Source organism: Melanerpes formicivorus, unplaced genomic scaffold, assembly GCF_026170545.1.
Source record: "Melanerpes formicivorus ecotype bairdi unplaced genomic scaffold, bMelFor1.0.p_v2 SCAF_27, whole genome shotgun sequence".
In the NCBI taxonomy this organism is placed as follows: domain Eukaryota; kingdom Metazoa; phylum Chordata; class Aves; order Piciformes; family Picidae; genus Melanerpes; species Melanerpes formicivorus.
The window spans coordinates 5649783-5668559 of record NW_027142379.1 but is presented as its reverse complement, the minus strand read 5'-3'; the positions used below and the strand labels follow the sequence as shown (position 1 = coordinate 5668559).

Sequence of the window (18777 nt, the reverse complement as noted above, 5' to 3'; positions counted from 1 at the left end):
AAACAGCTCTTAAGTAAAGGTCATTTTTTTCCTTCCTTAACATTACTTCCCAGAACAGGCTGTTAAAGGATGATAGAATCACCCCTACTCAAAGGAAATGAATCCATACAATAGATGCATGTCACTAAATTTAAGCATTTGTATTAGGTTTAAAACATACAGGCCGTTTACTAAACAGATCAGTACAAAAGCCGTTTCTGTAATCAAGTTGGCACCAGTTCACAGAAAATAGGATTTTAAAAGGTTCACATTTAAATGAATCTTGCTTTTCATGCTCAAATGTCATTCCAAACTCCACAGATGAGCTATTAACCCTTCATTTGCTTCTATTTAAAGAAACCCAGGGCTGAGCTTGAATAACCTTGACTGCACTTACTCACCAAAATATAAAATGAAAGAAGAAAGCTAACCCTTCCTCCCTGTGACAATGACTTAGAATTCTGATACCAACCACAAAGAGGTGGCTAAACCTACAGTAAACAGCTAAACTTGTGCCCTTAGATTTCATCATGGGTGGGACAGACTGATCTCTGATTGTGTCTTCAGACAAGAGCCACTTAACCCCTTTCAAGAAGCATCTGTTCCACTGTACCTGAGGAGCCAGACAGCTCACACAGGAGCAGTCAGGGCAGCTTCACTTCTATCCCCTCACACATCTAACAGAGGAGAAGGTCAAGCTCATTTAGGACCCCACTCCAGGCAATGCTGACAAAATTATTAAAATACATTTTTTTTCTAACTTATTGCCATTCTGAGGTACTCAGCTAGTCCAAGGGAAACTGAATGTCGGGTAAGAGTACAGGGAAGTCACATATTAAACCCCCACAGTCAGATAGACCACTGGAAATCACACAAACATACATTTTCATGTCAGAGTGTGTGTACATGAGTGCATACACACACACAGACTATATGCACACATTCATACATATATACCAACTCACACATCTCTACACAAAACCTGTTCTGCCGAAAATCCTATCCTTCTGTAAAAATCATGGAAGGAAATGGAAAGTAGCTTCTGGTAAAAACAGTTGTACAGCATGTTCAGCTGGGCAGGAAGATAAGACACCCAGCATGATTTGTACCTTTATTGTCCACTTTGCCCCACAGCAATGCTGGTATGTCATGAGCCTTGAACTCCACATCCATCAGGAAAAGTGGTCTGATACACACCACCTGCTCACAGCAAAGAAAAGTATCAAAAGACACAAAGGTTTATCCATACAGACGTGTTGGCAGAGTCAGCAGTACGTGAGCTTTCTGTGAGCTCTATTCACGGGCTCACTGACCTGCTGTGCAGCCACTGCTTCTTGGGGACACAGGGGCAAACAGAGCTGTGAGCCACTCCATTCGCACTCAGTGAACTTATCGTGCTCCCATGGGCTCTCTTCATTCTCCAGACCTGTTTGCTTGTAACTTTTTTTACATGATGGTACTCCTCATTAGTGGAGCTTTTGAATCACTGAAAGGCTGTGTAACATTTAATTAGTCTTTATCTTTACAAGTAATAAAACGAGCACCTTTTGGTAAAAGGAGGCAGTCTCCGGCGTGCTGCTGCATAACAGCAAGTTTTTGATTTTCTATTCAAACAGCTATCAAACAGATTATAATTTTAGCTTCATTATTTGGCTAATTCATATTTCCTTAAAAGAGACATGAGAGCAGGTTTATAAATATTGAAACAAAGAAGCCTGGAGTCAACAGCAACAGGGGTTTCGAAGCTGACAGGAGAGAACAATACTTCTAGAAATGCAGTTTGTATTAGCTGCAAACTGTTTGGTGTTTGCCAGTTTCATTTAAATACAAATATTCAAGAACTTCTGATACTTCTGCAGTTTACCTGTTGATTATTGACACATCACATCTTTGTTTATATTCATCTTCAGTATTAGCGTCTCATTTTCAAATATTGGAGGACTCCTTCCAATTGGCAACAAGTTTTTAGACTTTGTCTACTAACCAGACTGAAAACCAAAACAAAAACGGCAAAAATAACACAAATTTCACAGCTTCAAAATTAAATTCAGTTCAAATATAATATCAAGACTGGCTTTTCCTAAAGACACATTACTAATTGTTTCTCAAACCATCACTGTAAAATCTGCTCCCTGAAAATCCACCTCAGATGTCACTTTTAATTATATGAAAAATATCTTTGGTTTACACCAGAGAAGATGGAACCAATCTGTTCTGTGTTTGAGTTTTAGAACTGTACAATAAGCAAACTGTACAGAATCTAGAATGAGGTAATGTCCATTTTTGTAACATTTCCCTGGAGTGTCACCACAGGTCACAACTACCAAAACCAAAAGTACACTCCGAGACACACATAAATACACATCCACTGCAAGGTTCTCCAGACTTTTAATGATCAGGCTGAATAAATTCAATTAACACCTACTTTATGCAACTGAATAAATTTGATCTGGTCTAATTCAACTTTTCAATCTAGCCACCATTCATCAAACTGAAAGTTTGTTTCATTGGACTAGTTGGAGAAGAATAAACACCGCTTGGTAATGTGACATAAATAAATACTTTGTAACACTAAAAAAGAGTGCTTTGCTTGATTAAAGAAATAATGGAGCACTTGTCTTTGCAATACACTGAGATACCATATGGAAAACAAAAGAATTTGCAGAAAATCTTCCTGGTGACATATTGAGGTCAATGTAAATCTGTTTCTGGCAGTGCCAGGATAACATTTGCAAACACTTGACTTATGGGCGATGTGAAGGATAAGAAAAAGACTGATCATATTAAATAATCTTGTAGCCAGTCAAGGTCACATAAATACTCTTAGCAACGCACAGTACTGCTTATCACTGCTGCTCATTTTGCACTATTTAGATGACAAATGTTCTTTCCACCATACTGCTCATTGAAGAACAGGTAATGAATTGGAGTTACCTCTTGAATCTTATGTTGGGTTTCATATATGATCTTCTGTTTCGTTTTTGACAACTCTTTTGGTCTGTCCACTTCACCGTTCCCCTTAAATTTAAATGTAGTCCTTAAGGTTAATATTCCCTGGGATAGAAAAAGCAGAGAATATTCCTTCAGTTTCTTTAGGAAAACAAAAAAAAAGAAAAAAATAAGACAAACTGCAGGAACAGGAAACTTAATTTGGCTGCTTTCTGTTTGATACTGGACAACTTGTGCATGTACACAGAAAATATTCCCAGCCTCAATACCATTTCAAAGATATTAAATGGGAATTATTCCCTGAACTCAGTATTTGTAAACACTCAAAATGTGAAAGAAAACTGTGGCTCAGAACAGGGTTTCAATCAGCAATTGGTATAAAAAGAAATGGTGTCGTCCTGATATGTAGCAAATAAAACACGCTAGGCAAAAAATGCAGCTAGGAGCATGGTATTTTTAGAAACAAAAATAGAGAAGGTAAAAATGATACAATTAAATTTCCTCTTTAAAAAAAATCTCCATTTGCTATGGTTCTAAATAGTATAACTTGGCTAAACAAAGCAAGTAATTACTGCTTAACGCCTGCAGGACCTGGAATACAAAAAAAGAGAGATGTTAATTACAGGTGGGAAGGCACAAAGAATACTACACTATTGACAGTGATATCTCTACCTTTGAGTTTGTTTTGTTTTGAAAGAAAAAATAAAAAGTTTACAGTCTAAATTAGAGTGGTAAGCCTTTTCTTTGCAGTGTGGAGTGACTTCTGAAGTGCAGCTCTGTACAATGAGGATGAAAAGGAATTCACTCCCTGCCTTACTATTCACTGGAGCAACCTCAACAGTTTCTTTTGTAGGGCCTTTTCCTCTTTCTGGCTTCTACATAGACATGAGTTCAGCATCTTTCTAGCTCAGGTTGCCCAGGGAGTTGGTGGATGCTCCACTCCTGGATGTTTTTAAGGCCAGGCTGGATGTGGCTCTGGGCAACCTGATCTAGTTGGAAAGTATCCCAGAGCATGGCAGTGGGGGTTGGAATTAAATGATCGTTGGGGTCCCTTTCAACCCTGACTATTCTTTGATGAAAAAAAAAAGAAAAAAAGAAGGTGCAAAGGGAACATTTTATTGCTGCTTAAACATAAAAGATCTGTGGTACAAGACTGCTTTTCCTAGGCTTTGGTCAACACAGGCAATAAACAATAGCTGACAGTCTTTTGAGAGATTACAGTAGGCTCGACAGCTCCAGGATCTGCTAGAAAATACTCTTAAATTCACACATGTGATACTTTATTTTTTAATCAATAGAGATAGCCAATAGAGTTAATTTTTTCCTTTCAAGGCAGTAAGGAGATAGCAGGGAATATTTTAATATTAATAAAATATAATATACATAAATACAATTTAGCCTAGGTAAATGCCAAAAGAAATCTGAAAGCAAGAGCAATATAAAACTCCTGTAAAGATATACAGCAACTAGTGTCCTACAATGTTTGTTCAATGTTTAAAACTCATCTTTCTGTGAGAGATGCAGGTGTAGAGGGAGAGGTAGATGCCTGTTCCTTGTTTGTTTGGTCAAGGTTCAGTTATTGCTTTTTTCAGTGTCCCTATTCTCATACTTGGTAAAAGCTTTTATAAACAAGGCTGTTGTGGTTATTTTTTTCTTTCCTATTTTCATATTGCATAAAGCAGAGAAAGCAATATTGAAAAATTTAAAGGAAATTAAGATAATGCTTGGAAAAGCAATTCACAACTGAACAGGTCGTAAGAGTTTTGGCTTCGGACGCGCTGAATGAGGAATAGAACAGGATAGGATAGGATAGGATAGGATAGGATAGGATAGGATAGGATAGGATAGGATAGGATAGGATAGACCAGACCAGGTTGGAAGAGACCTTTGAGATCATTGAGTCCAACCTATCATTCAACACCATCTCATCAACTAAACCATGGCACCAAGCACCCCGTCCAGTCTCTTCCTAAACACCTCCAATGATGGCAACTCCACCACCTCCCCGGGCAGCCCATTCCAATGGGCAATCATTCTCTCTATGAAGAATTTCTTCCTAACATCCAGCCTAAACATCCCCTGGTGCAGCTTGAGACTGTGTCCTCTTGTTCTGATGCTGGTTGCCTGGGAGAAGAGACCAGCCCCTGCCTGTCTACAGACTCCCTTCAGGTAGTTGTAGACAGCAATAAGGTCTCCCCTGAGCCTCCTCTTCTCCAGGCTAATCAATCCCAGCTCCCTCAGCCTCTCCTCATAGGGTTTGTGCTCCAAACCTCTCACCAACTTTGTTGCCCTTCTCTGGACACATTCCAGCAAGAATCTTGAGAAATTTGCCTTTTTAGCAAAAATCTGCCTTTTAGTTTAAATATGGCTCAGTGGAGAAGACGAGAAAAAAGTTCTCAAGAGCAGAAAAGGCACAACGTAATTTTACAACTGATTATTAAAAAGAAGACAGTTAGAAATACGATTACTTGCCACCTTAACCTTAGGATCATTACTGCCAAGGTAGACTAATAATGCAATTACTTTCAGAAGAAGTTCTTATTTTGCTGAATTAACAGAAACTGGTAGATGTACAATTTAATATGCAAATTGAAAAAGGGGGTTGTAGAATTCTGGCAAGAATTCCCCTTTTATTTGTGTGTGCTCATTATTTTAAAAGGAGCCGAGATACATTTCTTCAACTTAACTAACTCTTCTTTCTTTCTATCAAGTAATGGCTTCTCATCATAATTGCTACAAATTGAGATCTCCAAAATTGCTGAAGGGAGTTAAATGCTCAATTCAGTGTGAAAGCCAGAGGGAGAAGAGCATGTTACACTGAGTTTGAAACTCACAAGCCTTCACCCTCACGCTGTGAAATAAATGCCACCTGGATTTTAATAAATCATTTTTATGAAGGGACTTGAAAGCATTTATGAAAGGTTTCAGATTTTAAAAGAAAAATATTTCATTTTTTTTAGCTAAAAAGAAATCATAGTCTAAGATGATAGGACTAGGGGGAATGGAATGAAGCTGGAGGTGGGGAGATTCAGGCTAGATGTGAGGAGGAGGTTCTTCACCATGAGAGTGGTGAAACCCTGGAATGTGTTGTCCAGGGAGGTGGTTGAGGCCCCGTCCCTGGGGGTGTTTAAGAGCAGGCTGGATGAGGCTCTGGGCAGCCTGATCTAGTGTAGGGTGTCCCTGCCCATGGCAGGGGGGTTGGAACTAGATGATCCTTGTGGTCCCTTCCAACCCTGAATGAAACTATGAAACTATGAAACTATGTTCAGATTCTTCTGGTAGTTCTTGTACTTCAGTTTCTCTCTTGAGAACTTTCAGTATTAGAACTGGATTTTAGATTGCTTTAAAATACTCAAATATGTTTTAAAATTCACATTCACAGATTGCATCAGCTTGGAAGGAACCCTCAAGGGTCATCTTTTCCAACTGCCCTGCAGACAACTGGGATATCTCCTACCAGATCAGGCTGCCCAGTGACACATCAAGTCTCATCTTGGATGTCTCCAGGGACACAGTCTCAACCACATCTCTGGGCATTCCAGTATTTTACCACTCTCATTGTAAAGAACTTCTTCTGTATGTCCAACTTAAATCTACTCTGCTGCAGTTTAAAACTATAGCCCCTAACTCTGTTGCTACAAGCCCTTCTGAACAGTCCCTACCCAACTGTCCTGTGGGTCCCCTTCAGATATCAAAATGTATCTGTAATGTGTCCCCAAAACCTTCTCTCCTCCAGGTTGAACATTCTGAATTCTTCCAGCCTGTCTTCACAGGACAGGTGCTCCAGGACTCTGATCACCTTTGTGGCCCTCCTCTGGATCCACTGCAGAAGGTCTGTGGCCCTCTTGTGTTGGGGGTCTCATAGCTGGGCACAGTACTCTGTTGGCCAAACTTCTTTTGATGCAGCCCAGGATGCAATTTGCCTTCTGGGCTGCAAGTGCACACTGTTGGCTCATGTCCAGCTTCTCATCCACCAAACAATGGCAGAATTCTTTTCATGTTATATGACCCTTGAACTGTACTGTGCTTTAAAACAGACTTGAAGTCCGCTGTAAGAGAACTTTTCCATGTAAAAGGTTTTAAAATGTTTTAAAATCTATTGTCACTGTCTGTTAGCAAAAAGACCCCAACAAAAAAAACAACACAAAATACCCCCCGAAAAAACCCACCCAAAGCATTTGGAATAGTTTCACAGATGTAATTGTGTTGAGAGATAACTTTGGAGATGGGAGGGTCAAGAGTTACTTCTAGCTTTGTAATAAGCTCTAATCTGAAATATGGAAGCCTGATGTTAGTCCAAGCTTCCCCTATTGGAGACTTTTTCATTCAAAAGATTCATTCTATTTCATTCATTTGAAACTGGAGCAGATGCTGAAGGCTGAGTTTCATACATTCCAACTTGAATTATTAAGAACACAATCAAAAGTGCTCTTATTTTTTTCTTTTCCCATTAAGAGAAAACCTGTGGGGTTGACCTGAAGAGCAGGCTGAAGGTCCATAATGTCAGGTGCTTCATTTTTGTATATCTGCTGACATGACACAAACCTAAAACCTCTTTATGCATCAAAGTTATTAATGCAATGTCTGGAGATGGTTTTAAATTCTGACTGATATTTTTACTGTCAGCTTTCCAACAGAAAATGCTTCTGGAAAAGCTCATATAGTTTCTTGCTCTTTTCTCAAGTCTCAGATGTCTGTTTAGGGTTACTGAAGAGAATGCTCCTGGAAAACTCTGCTGGAGGTAGGGAGAGACTTGTTTTCTCTCCTTAAGATTCAGAATATGGTTCTCTTATAAAACATAGCTAAAGAAAGAAGTCTCATCTATTTTTCTAGATTAAGCCCAGGACTGAGTTGAAGCTGCTGCTCACACATCCTGAGGGTATTTTTTCAGTCACTACTTCTTTTTGCTTTTTAAGAGCATGCCTGCACAAATGTGTGGAAGCACATACAGCAGGGTTGATGTTCTGGCTTTTCCTTATGTCCTTAAATGAAAATAGTTACTACTACTGCATTTATGGTGAAGCTCAGTCTTGGATAAAGCATTTTTATAAGTTAACATCCTGTAGCCACATGCTATAAAACTGCTCAGTCTTCTACAGACAAAATTGAATTAGTTGTGCTTCAAAGTCAATTTATTGATACCTGGGGAATATTCTGATTTAAAAAGGAGGCACCTCTGGAGGTCAGGTGCCTCCAGAGTTAGGCAGTAGTTGAGCTAGATTTTAGGATTGCAGTTAGGATTTAGGCATCTAAATTTCATCTCTAGATATCAAGTTATTTCTTTTCAGAAAGCACTATATGGTCTCACCAGTCTTAGTTACACCAATAGACAGAATTTTATGGAATATGCCCTCAGCAATCAAACCTTCACCGTCATGGATTTTCCTGCTTGGCTTAGGTAAAGGCTAGAACTATTTCAATCAAATGGGATAAGTATTTGATCTTACTTGGCCAAAAGTGTCCATCGCTGTAATTTGTGCTTTCAAAACTTTCAAGAAGTTCTATAGTCACAACTAGTGTAGTGCTGTAGCATCACTGGCCCTGCCTCAAGGTATGTGTTATACTCCTACCCTCCTGAAGACTCATCACCCTGCACTTAATAGAAAGAGGAAGAAACAACAGGAATTAAAACCCAAAACCTTTAATTATCCAAGGTACATCCAGAGTCCTAACAGTGCTTAGCAACACCATACAGTTGGTGAAATCACCAAAGTCAGTGAAAGGTAAATTTAGGATTGTGAAACTGAATGCCAACGTTTGCAGCTTTTCACTAGCTACTGTACTTAGATAGTTTTCCTTTTTCTTATTTTTAATCATTTTGTACATATTTTACTGCTTTGCTTCACTCTGATCTTATCCTGCTCAATGGAAGATGTTAATATTTTCACTGCTGTGGGATATTTTCAGGCCAAAAGGGAAAAACTCCTTTTCAGATTATCTCCTGGAGTTTGCAGTTGTAAAAGGATCAGGACTTAGCAAAAGAGTACTCTAAGATCATATATTCATAAGTGTCAAAGGCCTAGATCCTGGAAAACATATCTCATAAATTAGGAGCATCTATCTAAATTTCTGAGAAGAACTCACTCCACTGTAACTTTTCAGCAAGTTAACAGATACAGTTAGAAGGATATATAGAAAGAGACCTTATCTTCCTCTCTGACTATTTTTCCTGCTGATTGACCATAAAATAGCTTGGAATTGGAAGTTATAAGACTACATTAATGGTCATAAGACTGTATTAATGCACTGCTTCTCTTCAAGCTAATTAGCTCTGCCAAGCACCTTGAGTACTGTCCAAGCATAAGTTACTGCAAACACTTACTCCATGTGAAAACAGTAGTATGTACAATAATAACAGGAATCACTTTGATGTACCTTAGAATCTTCTTGTATATAGAAAACAATATCTTTATCACTGGGTTCAGGACCCTTTTGCTGTAGGTGATGTTTTATATGTATGTATATATATATATATATATATATATATACACATATATATATATATATGTAAAACCAGGGAGTGCCAGCTACTTCATGTATTAGTTGGAATCTAAGAAGTAATGTTCTTGTCAGTAGGAACAGCAGCTCAATTCATCTTACTATGCCCAATCACAACCTTGTATAATAATGTTGTGCTCCCCCAGAGAGGAACAGAATGTTTCCTTTTGTCTTCATTTAGTGTTTGCCATTTATCCTTTATAAATAATACGCTGCAGTTAGGAATCCTCATGCTGCTAAAATTAAAACATTGTTTTCCTTTTGGCATCCAGGGATCTGAGAGACAACCTGAAGAACTGGTGCATGTGACCCTTTCCAACAAGGAAAAAGTTGAAAGGCTCTGGTTTAGACTTGGCTCTTAATCTGCCTTGTACCAAATGCCACATTTGTCTTTTACTGCACACATAATATTCCCTGCTCCAGTGATGTCCCTGCAATACCTGTGGGAAACCTACAGCAAGGGAAGAGGGGACTTTACAATAATCTATCTTACTCTTACTGCCTATGCAAAGCTGCAGAGGAGGCTGCTGCAAACCTGGCAGCCTCCAAGGAAATATTATTCATTATGTATTTACAGTTATTGGATTAAAACTTTGTAATGTGCTCTGTTCAATTAATAATAATACAGAGCGGAATGAGCTATGAAATGCACTGTGCCTTTTAAAAGATCTAATATAAGAAAAGACAAGCAGTTTGTCCTAATGAATGCATCTAATTGGTGCACTTTATTATAAAACACTGGAACAGCATTTTGCACAAGGCAGTTCTATTTGTAACAGGCTGTCTCCAGCACGTCAGGGTGTAATAAATGTGCGGCAGACTAGAACTGCTGATCAGCATTTCTGGAAGCCTGGGAAGTTAGTGGAACTTGTTTGCCAGTGCAAAAAGACCTTCTGAATCCTTACGGAGGGACCCGCAGTACTGTGATCCGTTAGGGATACGCTTTCGTGACTGACCTTCCGGAGATCTCTGCTACCAGCCCGTGGTTCTCGTGCTGACTGTGATAACTGAACAGCCAGAACAACAAAGACTTGCTGCTGCTTTGTTGTACCCCTGGTGCCTTCCATAGTATTGATATACAAAAGAGGCTTTCAATAAATACTGTCTTCAATAAAGTAGAGTTTTCACAGCAATAACTTGAGATAGACATATGGTTTATGTATGACTGTAACTCACTGTCCACATCATCCTTTGTTCATTTTTGATGAATGTAAAGAGGAAGGAAGAAAGAAGGGATGCACAGGCAAGATTTCTTTTGAGTTATAAGAAAAAAACAAAAAAGCCCTAGAGGCACTTTTGAAAACACATCTTAAAGCCTTAGAGGAAAACAGTCAACAGTCAATATTCTTTTGGCAGGACCCGTATAGAGAATGACATGATGGCATTCAAGCAAAATAGTTTAGATAATGTTAAATCTATGCAGAAATCAAATCTATACTGAAGAAATAAGAGACTATGAAAGGAGTGAGCTTTGACCCAGGATTCTTTTGTTTGCACTCTCTGTAGCTAAAAAGTAGCTTTTCAAGCCTTTATTTCTGAAAGAGCCGTGCCAGTAAATACAGTCAGTTTTATTTTCTAGCTTTTGAAATAGAGAATACCCTTGGAAAAATAAACCTATTCTTTCAGGTGCAGCAGAGGGACTTCAGTCCTCATGTAAGGAAGCCTTTCAGGCTCAGCAGTAGCCTTCATTTCACTTCACATCCACCTCTGACAGGTGCACCCTGCACTCCTCGCTGGGGCTCGCAGGCCATTAGCCTCAGCATCTCCCAGCTTTATGGTGTTATTCAGCCTAACTGCATTAATCTGCCTTAATACATTCTCCTATAATAAGATAGATCCACCCCATTACTTTTACTAATTTATCTGAAAGAACAGAGGCTTCCACAGTGGTTGCTTGGGCACTGCCCCTGAGTAACCATAACATTCAAAAACCTGCTGATTCTCTCTGATGTAAAGGGATAAATCATAGAGCCATACAGGGAGAGTATGACTGCGTATTTACCTCCATTAATATCCCTGGCCCTGAGAAAGGCAACTTTATGGTCCAGAAGTAGGAAAAACAAGTAAACATGTTTTGTATGTTTCTGTTAGGAGTCTAAGATTTAAATGTTCAAATGAGATAAAAGAATAGAATAGGAATCAAGCAATCATAATCAAGCTACCACGTGCCTTCCTCTGTCAGGCAATGTACAAACTGACTGGCCTCAATCATGCCATACTACCTTTTCACACCAACCAGTGCTTTGAGACCAAATCACTGGGAAGCTGAGCAGAAGTTTTGGATGGTGCATACATCCCAGAACTGTGCTCTGCTCCCTGAACCACCAGCAGTGGCTCGGGCACACATGTAAGATGTACAGAATAGTCCAGGGTGTAACTGTTCACTCAACTCCTGTTTGGGTTTTCACCAAGGCAGCTCATACTAAGCCTGAATTGTGCTGGCAGCAGCACCACTAGGTCAAAGCAAGAGCACTACATAGGCAGGACAGGTGCCCACAGTGTGCAGCCATGATCATCTGCAAATTGCTGTGCCCGGCAGCCATTACCTATTGTCTGTCCTTTTTCTCAGAATCTCAGAATCCACTAACTTACAGAAAGGGATAGACCAAACATGCAAGCTGGAGGGCATAAAACATCAGCTTACCAAAAAAAGCTTTCAAAGTGGATCCAACGGCAGCTGGACAGCTGAAGTTTTCCTGCTTCTCCGTGTGGTACATGGGACACCCTCAGCACAATGGAGGAGAAAGGATGAGCACTCTCACCACCAGCCAGGTAGGTAGTTCTAGTTTTCTGCTCACAGGTGCACAATATTAAGAGTCACAGGTTATAAATTAGGAAATCTTATTATTTGAATGGTGAATAAGTGAATTAACATGATAGACTAGTCTGGGAAAAGGGGATTGGACCGGTTTGTCATGTTTGTTTATTATATTTCCTAATAAGCTCATGAAAGAGAATCTCAATCACAGAGAATGTTGTCCTGTAAATTGGAGAGATCTGAGTGGATCTTGAGACAGGGAAAACTGCAAATCCTTCCCCAGTATCACTCAATCTTGGCTGCCCATTTTTGTCTCAGGATGAAACCAAAGAAGTGTAATTGATGATCTCACTAGAAAAATGGCAGAAGTGTATAATTCACAGCGTATTCACTGTACTCCTGCGACTGCTTCCTGCTCAAGGGTGGGCACTGCAGGAGTAATTATGTTGATTAAAGTCCAAATAATCCTGCATCAGTGAGCTGTGCTTGCTTTAGGCTACTGAAGAGAGTATCTGGACCACTGTCTTCACTATATTAACATAATGGTGTATGTTGATGTGTCTGGATATTATTTTCCCTGTCTTTTAACTACTTGTCTGCTATATACTTTTCAGTGCTATCTACTAATATGGATCCTGATATGTATGTCATTGTGTCTCCAGATGTCTACAGACTTCTATTCTTCCACTTCAAAACCCAATTAGGGGCAGCAGCTAGGACTTGACAGGCTAGAATTGTGGACAAGAATGCATTTGGAAGACTTCATGGCATTGTCTCTTTATGAGACATGAGGCTTATGTTAAATTCCCAAACATTATTTAATGCTGTGTCCCCTATGCTCAGAGGCCCCCCCAACAAACTTGCTTGTAAGACAACAGCCCTTACAGGCAGTTTGGCAACGGGTCCCTCAGGAATCATGGTGTCATGAGGGAAATCTGTATTTCAAGAAATAAACTCTTTATGAGAATACTGAAATTCTTTGGAGACTTCAAAGCCATGACTGTACCCTAGGATGTGTGTGGCCTCTTGACATTCAGTAGACAGCATGAAGAAAAAAAGAGAAAAAACACAAACCAAGTAAAACCAAGAATGAAAGCCTTCCTTTTTGTGCCTTTGATGGCAGGATATAAAAGAAATTGTGAGTTTCCTTTTTAAAAACAGTGGTCCTAATTAGGACTTCTTACACACTGGAAACAATCTGCTTAATAGGTCATAAATAAATTATAGTTATTCCACATACCCAGCCAAAATACAAACTTGAATTAGCTCAGCTTGATGGAAAATGTTTGTGTATTTGTAACTCAGACTGTGTCATCTAAAGGCATATTTTGCCCTGCATTTTCAATTGATTGAACCTGAACCAAAATGTTCCCTTTTGGGTCAGAGGCTGATCTTGGCCTTTTAAGTTGCTGTGCAAGAGCTTCCAGGCCTGAACTTTCTCAAGCATAAATGTCAATACAGTAGTCAAAGTGTTTAGCTTATTCCAGTTAAGATATCTTTTTTTTGGGGGGTGTATTTCCATATATGGGATAACATTAATATTAAAATAAAGAGTAATCCCCAAGTTCTGTCTATTATTTAGAATATATGCCAACATATAGCATAAAGTACAACATACTGAGGAGATTCCCCTCCATGTTATCTCTGGAATACACACACCACTGCAATTTCTTAGAATAAGTGCATAATGCATAAACATTTTTGATGGCAGCTTATAAAAAGGACGTGCATGGTGTATGATTATTACAAACTATTTTTCTATCTGAAAGCTTCATGATAAGTTTTGTTTCAGTGTTGCTGAAGAATAGTATGCATGCATAAAGACAGCTGAAATACATACAGGTAGGTAAAGAACAAAATGGAAAAACACATACTGAAAACAGATGGGAGTTTTTAGTGAAGGAGCTGTTATTTACATTTCAAATATTTTATTATCCCTTTGGTCTGAGATAAATTTCAAGTTGTTCCTACAGCAGAAAGCTTCTCAGAGCCTGCACAAATCATCGCTAGCACAACAGAGATAGAAATGAGCAATAGAAGTGAGTGTCTGCTCACATTTCAAAGTCTCCTGCAGCCATCATTTTACCCCAAAACAACTTAGTGACTAACTATACTCTTAAATTACTGCTCATTAAGCTAGCATCATGGCTTTATGAGATGCCGGCTCCTGTACCTCAGATTGCAAAAACAAACACCTTGACTGATTACACTTCCCTTAGCAAGGTACAGCAGGTACCCTTATATTTGGGGTAGTGACTTGTCTACATTCCAAGCCTCTTGTTTACTGAAACTGAGTAACTATAACACAGAAGAGCTGAGAGGTAGATTACAGGGGTTTATTCTTTGTTGCTCCATGGGTCTTGGTGTTCATTGTTTGAAATATCTTTGCCCTAATTACGATTTTCATCCCTGATGCAAACATGGTCACTTTCTTCTAGGTAACTGAATGGAAACACAGGGGTTTATTAAAGAATTTAAGCATTTAAAGACAAGAGTACAAATATCAAGATAGGAGCAGTGAGGACAGCAATATTAAATAAGTTTCATGGCTATGTTATCACACCACAGTGACTTTATTATACCATATTTGGTCTCTTCTCCCAGGCAACCACCTAACAGAACAAGAGGACACAGTCTCAAGCTGCACCAGGGGAAGTTTAGGCTCGAGGTGATGAGAAAGTTCTTCCCAGAAAGAGTAATTGGCCATTGGAATGTGCTGCCCAGGGAGGTGGTAGAGTCACTGTCCCTAGAATTGTTCAAAAAAGGATTGAATGTGGCACTTAGAACAGAATAGAATAAACCAGGTTGGAAGAGATCTTCAAGATCATCATGTCCAACCTATCAACTAATCCAACCCACCTAATCAACTAAACCATGGCACCGAGCACCCTATCAAGTCTCCTCCTGAACACCTCCAATGATGGTGACTCCACCATCTCGCCAGGCAGCCCATTCCAATTGAAGCCATGGTTTAGTTAGTCAGGATGTGTTGGGTGATAGGTTGGACTTGATGATCTCTGAGGTCTTTTCCAACCTTATTGATTCTATTTCGTTCTATTTCTTATGTGGTTTATGTTTTTAGGTTGGCTGAAGTGCAGGGCTAGGGGACCTTCCCTTTGTTCAGAACACTGTACACTGTGTCACAGCATAATTTTGCCAATATAATTAGTGCAATTAATTTCCTTATGAAGTATTGTGCAAAATCAAAATCATTATCTTGTATGTGGCAGCCAAGCACAAAGATCCTAAACCTGAAGCCTAAACCCTACCAGTATCTAATGAACTCACTGTTGCGTCTTAGGAGTTCGGAAACTGAAATCAGCAGACTCCGTCTTCTTCAATTATTTATTTCTCATCTACAATCCTTCATCTCCAAAGATATGAATGTGGTATCACTCAGCTGTTTATTCCTCACAAACCATTTTGCCACACTTAGGTATGTCAAATCGACATAGAAATCTATAATAGACTTATTAAAACAGGTCATTACAGTCTTCTTATTGCTCATTATTGATAACAGGAGTGAAAGATAATAAAACACGGTGTTTCAAAAGTGAGCAATAAAAAAGTCACAAAAGAACTGAATAAAAATTTTATTATGCTGTGTCAGGAATGCAAATAGTTTCAAAAGTGATACTGTCAAGCCTTTTGGGACCCATTTCATGATGCAGTCTCTCCTGCAGAAGTGAAAATAGAAATAACTTCACAATGCAGACTCATAGTTTATAAAATCAGTGCAGGCGACACAGTACTCAATGATGTCTATTGATTTACACCAGCCCATGTTTTGGGTACTAACCCTAACTACACACTGTAGAGCCAAAATTTGACCTACCACAGGAATACATAACTTTTTTTCCTGTAGGAAGTGACATCCTCACCAGTCCATCCATATATACTCTGGAAAAAATTCTTATTTGCCTTCCAGATCCTTGGAAACATTCCTTATCTCTAGGAGTAACATACCTCTTTTTTATTGCCTGATTGTGTTCCAAGCTTTATTTATGTTGAAAGTCTTTCCAGCACAAATATTTATGCAGGGGCTGATGAAATTCTGTTTCAAGTATAGCTTCACATGGAGGGCTGGAACTGCACTTGTTGGGAATATTTTGGGCAGCAAATGTAGCTGCTTAAGAGTTGCATGTCTGTGATGTATCCAGTACCTGTGTGTGTTTGCCAGCAGAATTAGATCTGGAATGAAAATTCCAGTGGAAAGGATCTTCCTTACTTTATTATTATTACTACTACTACTACTACTACTGGTTGGGTGGTGTTGGATGATAGGTTGGACATGATGATCTTGAAGGTCTCTTCCAACCTGGTCTGCTCTATTCTATTCTATTCTATTCTATTCTATTCTACTCTACTCTACTCTACTCTATTCTATTCTACGAATAAAAATGCCACTTAGGTTGTATTTTAGTCATATTATATGAAAGTCCCTTAATGAAATTTGGTCCTTATGTAACAGTCAGGACTCTCACTGTATTTCTAATATTTTGTATTTTTTCACATTCATTTGGATGCAACAAGTAAGAAAGATGAAAGTGAAAGATTAATTAACGTTGGGCTTTAGCAATTAAATTTAACAGGACGAGGAGGTGATTCTCCCCCTCCACTCTGCTCTTGTGAGACCCCACCTGGAGTACTGCAGCCAGTTCTGGTGCTGAGCAAGTTGCTTTAAAACAAGTTTTCTTTCCCCAGTCTTTGTTTTATGGCATCTGGTTGAAAGATGACATACTTCTTTCCTGTTAAACACTGTGAGAAGTACTGACATATGAGTATAAACTCCACATGTATCAGGGGATAATAACAATTCTGTAAAGAGTGGAGATTGAATGATGAGACTTTGGCTCAAGACAGGAAGTTTTCTGATTAATTAGAAAGGAGGAAAATATATTCTCTTACAACCCAGGAATTTAGGCTAAATTCTATCACTCAGAGGAGGCAACACTTTGCAGGATTACACAAATACCAGTTCTGCAGCTGTTATTCATCATTTTTTTGCAGATACCAGATAAAGCTAAATCAGTCTCTTGCAGTCTTAATTTTTTTCTAAATCCTAGGCCTTTCATTTTTCATCTTGACAATGTTTCTGTAGAGAAATGATACAGTATAAACACACCTTCTGAAGGAATTAAGAGAGACAGATACTTAGAAGTTACACAAAATCCCACATTCTTGCCTGGACAGAGAACATCCCAGAAATAAAAAAGGAAGGCAGCTTCCTTCTCTTGGATTTTTCAAGCATACCTGGTCCAAGAAGCAAAGGGGCCAAGAACAGGAGCACTGGAGGTGAGCATGGCTCTGCCAGTTAAAATAAGAGGGAGCCTGACCTGCATCAAAAGAATTTTAGCACACATCAGAACCATTTTATGTTGTCATGTTTTGTGACCATGATTAAGACACGTCTGATGTTTTAGCAAAACACAGCACAATTTATCTGATAATTTTAAGTGTGCTTTACACATTAAAAGTGCAATTAATAGAACACACACCAAGCAATTAGATGACTTGCTGTGACCTTTCCATTTACTCTGTGACAAAGACACACACTTGGAGTTCACTAGTAAAACATTTTCTGGCTTTTATACAGCTGTTTTAATAGAGTTTGGCAATATTTAAATCAAAAGGGGAAAGATGAAAGCTAATTACAGCCAATGCACTAATGCTCAAATAATTTGTATTAATAGAAAGTAAAAAGAAAGGGGTAAAAAAGGAGCTGGTATTACATGGAGTGAGCACATTTTTCTCTACTAATTTAAACATCACTATGGGATAATTTCTGTGTTGGCCTTTGCTGATTCTGCATTACATTTATTAACATGACAGAGACCACTGAATTTATCTACAGTAGACTGGAAAAACAGACCACATTATTTCTCAACACAGATGAAAACCACACAGGTTCTCACTGCAGATTTTTGTATCTGAGCCACACAGCCATCACCTTCCCAAATCTGTGTCTCCCCAGTGTACTAAATGCTGTATTCAAGGTAAAACACTTACAGAAGTCAGGAGTCAATTTCCAGAAAAAAAGTGCCCTTTTACAAGAAACCCCTCTTTTGCCTGAAGTTCTTCATCACTGCACTCCAGACCCCATCCCTGGCCCCAGGTGCAGGAGTGATGTGCAAGGATATGGCTGCAGCCATTCCTACAGGGCCTCTGGGTGCTCTGGGCTGCCAAGCAGCTCAGCATCAACCCAAGGGCAGGAGCACTTTTATCCTCTGCCCATCACCTGCCAGGGTAGGAAGCCAACACTGTGCCTCTCCTGTTCACCCCTAAAACAAGGGACAATTTCTAGAGAGTCTGTTTGCCTCCACAGCTTGTCTTACCAGCAAATGCTAAGAAATGAGCAGTTTGGGTTTGTTACATGATGGTACCTCTTAGCAAAATTCTTAGGCCTGTTTAATAGGTGGTTTAATCAAAATGTTTCATTATCAAGTTAACAAAGGCTCTTTTTTTGTTTGTTTTGGTTTGGTTTTATTCAGGATGCACTGACTGATGTACCTTGAAAATGAATGTGCTGCGCCCCAGGCTCTGGTGGGGATATAAAGAAATGTTTCCAATTTAACTAATTTTTGTTTGTAGTC

The 18777-nt window shown here is 39.1% G+C and overlaps 1 long non-coding RNA gene across 1 annotated transcript; it reads right to left on the bottom strand.

Annotated features, from left to right (window-relative positions):
* Positions 1-1320: 1320 nt before the first annotated feature.
* LOC137448959 (uncharacterized) lies at positions 1321-17522 on the bottom strand. Its single transcript, XR_010989275.1, has 5 exons — positions 17438-17522; positions 12071-12216; positions 2914-3033; positions 1844-1967; positions 1321-1473 (listed from the first exon to the last, which is right to left on the bottom strand). It is a non-coding gene; the product is annotated as an uncharacterized lncRNA (long non-coding RNA).
* Between the last annotated feature and the right edge of the window lie 1255 nt (positions 17523-18777).